This window comes from Pithys albifrons, chromosome 9 (assembly GCF_047495875.1).
Source record: "Pithys albifrons albifrons isolate INPA30051 chromosome 9, PitAlb_v1, whole genome shotgun sequence".
NCBI lineage: Eukaryota > Metazoa > Chordata > Aves > Passeriformes > Thamnophilidae > Pithys > Pithys albifrons.
This window is the reverse complement of record NC_092466.1, coordinates 19756807-19764590: the sequence shown is the minus strand read 5'-3', so window position 1 is coordinate 19764590 and position 7784 is coordinate 19756807.

The window sequence follows — 7784 nt, the reverse complement described above, 5'->3', positions numbered from 1 at the left end:
TTTCAAGAAAAATAAATGAGGACTTGCGTATCCAAGTGTGTGTACATCTGTTCCTTTTAGTAAGAGCTACTTCTATTCCTTTGAAGAAATGACATTCAAGAGCTGTTTCATGTGAACTGATCATTGGAGAGAGCCAAAGATTTGCATCATATTAATGTGGTTCTGCTAGCAAGATGCAAGTGTGTTTTTGTTGAATTGGGTCATTTTCCAGGAGGGACCACTTTATTGAGGAGGTTGACAGCTTGAGGGAACAAGAGCAAAATAATTTCCCAGTCTATCTTAGTGGTTTTAACAAAAACTTTCTTGCTCTGGGTGGTTTGTTTAGATCAGCTTTACAAATATTTGCCATTTTTTTACAACAGCCATAATGCAAGCACCTCAGACTACCTGTTAATTTTTGGTCATACTTGGACAAAAGGAAGCGCACTTACAGCTCAGCAAAATTCTAGCATATTTAAGTATTGCAAGCTAGATAAATTAAGGCATTAGTCTTTAAAGGAACTGCACACTGCAGAATTAAGAATCCTGAGGTAAGACCACCCTCATGGTAGTTATCTTTTCAAACCTTATCATCAGGATTACAAAGGATACAGCTAGAATAACATTCTGTTGAAAGGCAAAATCACAACTTTTGTTCCAGAACCTTAAATAGGAAAGTTCCTAATGCTAAGTTAGAAGAAAGCAAAAAATACAGTAGAATACTGTGGGAATAAAAAGAACAGTTGGAAAGCTATGATGAGAGTTAAAAGTAGTGTCAGCTCCAAGTGCTGGCAAGGAGCTCCACCTAAAGAAGGTAGGCCTCTTCCTGACATCAAGCAACTGTTCTCTCCCACAGAGAACAGAACCATGTGGAGATCAGTATCAGGTAGAATAAAATAGAACAGAAAGGGCTTTCTTTAAAACACAGGTGGCAAAAGCATCATTCAGAACTTGCCATGCACCAGTCAAGAGACTTTTGATTTATGGGAAAGATATTTCAGCTTAGCAAGGCTTTGTTGAAAATGCATGTACAGACGCTTTCACCAAATTATTTCTTTTTTCCATCCTTACTGTCTTGCTTCCACACTCCCTGGTGTGCCAGCAAATTTCTGGGGAATGTCTTACAGTTTTTGTGCATGAGTAACCTGTATATATATATGATTCTTTCTGCTTGAGGCCTTCAGATAGTTTTGGGTGAGCAGGCGACAACTGAGAGTAAGCATGTTGTTTGGTCCCTAGCCTACAACCCAGAGGAGCCATCTATCCCAATTAGAAAACATCCTCAACATTATGTGAGAAGGTTTTGAAGTGGTTTATAGCTAATATTCAAGAATTAGACATCACACTGAAGTGAAGAAATGAAAAATACTGTGGATTTATACAATACATAACATTTTGGTTCTGTCCTGCACAGGACAGAAGTTATGTCTACAGTGCATTGTAGTCAGCTGGACTATGGTACAGGTCAGAGCTCAGCATCCTCCCCAGTCCACAGCACCCAGATGTGGAGTGCCTATGGCTCTGTGGATTTGCCGGTGTTCCAATGGGAAGCCAGACTGTGTGTGAATACTGCTTTTTTGTGAAAGACAGTTTTAAGACTCTTGTATGTATGTATGCCTCCCTGCCATCTGATCCCATCAGATCTCGGATGCTGAGCAGAGTCAGCCCCAGTTAGTACTGGGTGCTGTGGACAGTCCCAATAACTTCAGTGTCACTGTCCAAGCTCACTCGGCCGTGGCAAATGGACCTTAGGACTTAAATGGTGGGCCAGTTCTGCGCACACTGCGTCTCACCTAAAAAAAAAATCCACTGTGCAGGCTGGAAGGGCACACCCACATGGGGAGAGCCCTTCCCAATACTTTGTTCACGAAGTCTGGCCATACATACATCCATCCTGTGTCCACAAAGAGTGTACGGCGAGAAAGTCCAGTCTTCGTCTTCCCTGTGCCTTGATTTGTTTTGAAGGATTCTCTTTACATCTGAAAGGACAGTCTGCCTTTATAATAATTTTTCCCTTTCTGTCTGCCTAGAAAGATTTTATACATAATGTTCCTTATGTGACATAGGGAAATCTGGACTTCTTGAGGGGAAGTATGGTGCTTCCTGATCCAAATACTCGGCTAGTTGACCCTGTATATGTGCAGTTTTCCCATCACAACAGCATTTTAAAGCTGCCTATGATTCTCGAGTCTACGAAAAAAAGCTTTCATTTGGGTAGGAATCTCTCTCACGTACTGCTCATTAACCAAGTATAAGAAGATCTTTGGTCATTTGAGTATAACTTTGATAGTAGTTATCTGTCACTGTAAAAATGTATCATTCCTCCTTGTTACCTGAGTTCACGTGTATCAGCTTGAGATCAGATTCACTAGCGGCTTTTTAGATAACAAGGGAATAGAAACCTTGTAAAATGCATCTAAGATTGCAGGGCTAATTTTTAACCTGCTGTTGAATAAAGAGGTATAAAATCAATTTGGCCAAAACTTACTTAAGTGGGTAATTAAGGTCACAATGAGCCAAAATGGTTTCTGAAACCACTGCAGCTATATATCATTACACTTCTCTTCTAGCACAATGCAGAAAGACAGGCCCCAGCTAAAGCTTTCATCTGGCTATCTATCATCATTACACTGTAAACTGCCAGGGTGAGAGAGGGCAAAGCTTTGAATTCAGAGCTGATGGAAGTTCTATGACCTGAGGGCTTTCTTAAGTTAAAGGCTAATTAACCATAAAAGAGTCAAAGGTCTGCAAGTCTAACACATTAAACGATGTGCCTGCCTCTTTAGGTTCTATTGTACCAGCAAACATTAATTCCGTTAAGTGTGAGCACATCTAAGACAATCATTGCCTTCTCCCACCCCTCCTTCTGCCTCCTTAATTTTATGACCTTTTGATTTTCTCCATCTATGTGAAATTAGGTAGAGCTTGGGAAATGTGCTTCTGTTGGAAAAGGTTCTGAGCAATGCAGGCTACATCTGGAAGACGAATTCCTGACATTCTTTGTTACTAATCAGCTTGGCCAAGCTAATCATATTAGCTTCAGAGAGTGTATGCAGTTATGGTAGTCCAGAATAAACAAGCTCATAGTCTAAACAAGTGTGTTTGAGATTTCATAGACTGTATGAGGCAGCTGTAAAACCACGTCAATCTGGATAATAGATAGAATAGCAGTATAAAATGGTAACAGAAATGTAAAGATAAAAGTGGAAATTTAAAAGGAGAAATAGAATGATATTGAATGATGAAAATAGCAGTGGTTAGACTGACCTACATTCTGGAGAGTTTGAATGCTTTGTAAACAGTGTTTTTTCTTTAACAAAATCTTTAGCCAGAAGAGGACAAAATTGATATCACACTGTACCTTCTTTTTGGGCCTCATTCAAAGGCCTTTGAACTCAGGAAGAATTTATTTATGAACTCCCAGGAAATGTTTATTCAGATGAAATATGGTATCAAACAATATATCAAAACTCAAGAGATGTGTATTTGCCATTGTTATAATTATGTTGTCCAGGTACCCACACTTCCCTGCCCTTCGCTGACCTCACAACAATTTGTGGAGCCACTCTGTGGACCAGAACTAAAATAGGGTTAAATGTTTTCATTTTCATTTGACACATTTCTGTGATGCATTTGGCAATGCTGGAGGGAGAGAAAAAGAGTTAGCAGGTGCAGGGGAGGGCAGGAACTTCTTGGGTCAGCTTTGGCAGCAGAGAAAGAGTTTATCTGAGACTATCTCGTTGATTTGTCATTAGCGTTTAGCAAGTTCAAGTTCCTGAGGTTGCAGTTCCATTTTACAAATCCTTTCACAGCTGAGTGTAAGGGGTTTCTGTTCCTGTCCCTGCCAAGCCTGCCTACATCTGTCAGCTGCTTATTCTTGCCACCTGCTAGACATCACAGCCCTTCGGTCATACCAGTAAAGTCGTTTGTGTAATTGTAGTCTAAAGAGGTATAAGAAATAACTTGTTTAAAAAGAGTACAAAATGGAAAATCTACAGTCTTTCCCCCTCCCCTCCCCCACCCCCCCCAAAAAAAATGGGTACAAGAACCTCATATCATGCCAGATATACTGGTTTTGCTATATTTTCCCCTGGTGAGAATGAGAGGGGAAAATACTTCATGAATGTTACTTAACACAGGGTCTTCAAAATATGCAAGGGGAAGGTCCTTTACTCTCATACTTTGACCATTTTAGAGTATTTCACTCTGTAAAACAAGTTTTCAGAGTCTTACAGCCAATTAAGGAGTATTCTAACCAGTTGCCTTTAGATGAGAATGAATATTTTATAGGTCAAGCACATAATTTTGCCCACAATGCTGACATTTTTTGTTGCAGCATATAGTAAGCACGTGCACTAATTATCAGTAAAGTTCAGTACTATGCAATCTGAGTACTACAGCAGAATTCAGACTCCGTTACTAATGTGACAGTAGTGACGTAATACAACAGGCATAGTTTGCAGGGAGAAGTCGTATCTTTTATTAGTTTCAGAGACTTGGAAAAGTGGACAAGTTCAGCACTCCATTTTTATGGAATGTCTCTGTAGAACAGCCATTATGCTCTGTTATCACACAACAGCCTCAGAAAGTAAGAGTAAAGGGTATTAGCACTTGGTTTGAGGTCTTGTTAGAAAGATCCTTCCTGTGCTGGGAAAAAAATATTGATATGTTAGAGGCCAGAGCTTTATGGGCCTTGGGCTACAGATAATGTTTTTGGAGAGGACCTAGAATTATATCCTGACCATTTAGTGTCAATTAAAGATACCATAATGCCATCTTCAGGAATGTTAGAGCTCGGTTTTTGCTTCAGTTCCATGGTGGCTTACCACATTGAAGCTTTGGTCAAAAGAATTATTCCTTTTTTTCATCTCCAGAAGTCAACCTATTATCTTTTTCTGATGGGATTGTTGATCCATTTCATATGAGGATAGTTCTCATACAGCACACTTGGCTTTCTCCAAATCTTTGACTCAGCAATGATAGGCTTTGGCTGCATTCCAGGGCAGGGGTTTTTGTAATATCTCATCACCCGACCCAATGCAATCATAATGCTTTGATAATCAAATCAGAAAACCTATTGGAGTGCATGGAAGTTCCCTCTCTATTCATTTATCTTTTCTTCCACTAGACACAGATGCAGACCAGGGCTGAAGGATCCTTTTGCACAGATCAGTATCGTTTGAATTAAAAAGATGTATTAAAAGTTGTATCACCAAAAAATCTCATTTATTTGTTAAGACATGCTAGGAGGCATCCTCAGGCACTGCTTTTTCTGCAATACCATTTAATATTTTCTTCAACAAACTAAATAATAAAATGAAATAAGAGTTTTGAATTACAGTTTTGTGATAAAGATTAATGAAACAGTAAATAATGAAAAAGGCAAGATTCTATCATAGTGACTGAAATCATCTGGGCATATTGTCTTCCAACAAATGGAGTGCTGACTAAGAAGGCAAGATATTCCCACATGCTGTGAGACTCTGTCTTGGAAATGCAGAGGAACGAGATGTTGTTATAAATAACCATCCCAGCAAGTGCTCTTAGTGCAATGCTGAAAGTAAGAGGAACAATGTGGTCTTGTAAGTGAGTAGAAAGTCCGTGAAATGGAAATATCAAACAAACATGGGCAAGTAATTTTGCTTCTGTATATGGAATTGATAAGATCAGTGACACTATCTCCAAGAATGTGTAAGAAAGATATTATTGAGAGTCAAGTTTAGATGTGAGATTTGAGTGTTGCAATGCTCAGACATGTAAGGAAAGATGCCATTCCCTCTGCTTGTTTGTCAGACATGCCCCAAGTAATATGAAATGTCAGATTAGATGATCCAGGTCCAGTGAAACCTGTGAAACAACTGCTGCTTCTCCTTCACCATTACATGCAAGATTGGACTGGCTGCATTCTAACTCCACCATGATGGCTCTGTGACCAAACTGACTTCAAGAGAACTACACTGGTGTCAGCCTGGAGTAATCCAGTTGCAGTTTATACAGAATTTTTGGGATACCTCAGGATAAAAGGCACTATAAAAATGTAGGTCACTTTTATTAAATGCCTTGCAAATCATTTATAATGCCTTTAAATATCAGAACAGCCATACCACATCAATAACCCCTGCACATGTGTTTACTTCATTTTAGAGTTTGCCATAGTTCACTATAAATGTCTTAGATATGTTCAGTAATTCAGTTATAATGAAATGTGCAAGCCTTCAAATGTATGTGTTACAACTGGCCTCTGATGTAAATGCTTTGCCAATTATATGTACATTAGTGATGACTGTAGCAGGCTTATAAATACTCTGTAATTCTTTGGCCTCTATTCTGCCATCCCTTACCTAAGTTTTATAATGGTGTGTAATTCTAGATTCATAGATTTTTAAGGCCAGGCAGGACCATTAGGTCATCTAACCTGCCTATTGATGTAACAGGCCAGATAACCTCATCTGGCTGCTTAAGCAATGAGTCTGAGAACCTTTTTGTTTGACTAAAGCATGTCTTAGTCTGCATGTCTGCAAATCTTCAGATGAAGACCTTGATACATTAAAAATTAAGTAGCGGTCTCAGAGGTTTGCTCCAGTCATTAGCCATCCTCACAGCATGTGTTGTCTTCTTCCCCTACTGTGTCCTACACTGCATCTTTGAACACAGCTGAAGATCCAGTGAGAAGAGCATCACCTTATTTTTGAGCTTCAGCTGAGATAATTTCAGACTCCAACCTACAAAAAGTTTTTTGGGAAAAATAAGCTTGAATTAATTCATGCTAACATTTTTTCAACAGACCTCCAGATGTTCTTTCCGTTTTCTTTCCCATAATGGATAAATTCTTTGCAGAGAAGCTGTGTGAGAGCCATATGCCATTTCAAATTCATTTTCAACCTTTGAGTACTTTACTGAAAGAACTCCTCTCAGCATTTTAAGGCTTATAAATCCAGAAAAGATGTCAGATTTTCAAGGGTGAGGCAACTCTGTAGGTATATACATAAAATCAATACAGATTTCAAGAATCTGTGTGTGCATAAAGGTTAGTAAATAGCAGCTGAAGAGCTTGAAAAAACTTCTCACTTTGTGTGGATGTATCTTTTGGGAAATACAGCTCTGTTCTGATTCATATGAGGCTTGGCAGCTCTTTGTACAGACTCTCTGGAAAGGAATAAATGTTCTCCTTTTCCATGGAGCACCATACAGGTTTCTCACAATCTTCATGTGCATCTTTGGATGCCTTACCTGAGTGCTGGCACAAGTCTCTCTACTCCCCTGTGATCTATTCACTACTGTCAGAAAGTCTACAGTTTTCTATCAGAGTGGTTTCATTGTCTGCCAAATTCACAGATGCTTGCATTATATGGGCTGAGGAGGAAGAAGATTGGGAGTCTACATTTAAATGTTATTTCAACGTTTTGGGAAATCTTAGTTTACTCAGATTGATTTTGCAGTCTGTGAGGATAAGTAAAAATACATCCTATACGGTAGAGGCAGGCAGAGGAACAAGTGATAAATAAGAAGGCGTTCAGCTGCTAGATGGTTCCTTGGAGTTTTGTGCCAGAGCAAGGCACAGTATCAGGGAATTGCAGTCTGATAATTTAAGCAGAAACCGGTCATGACTGAGAAACCATAAGAATTATTATATTAATGAAAGCGAAAAGGCAGGAGAGGTCTGTATTCTCCTGACAGATAGGGATGTGCAGATCAGAGTTGAATCTGCAGAATAACATTGAAATCTCTTAAGAATAAAAATGTGAAGTTGAGACAATATGTACTTTTAATTGCTCTATTAGCACAAAATAAAAATGCACCTAAAC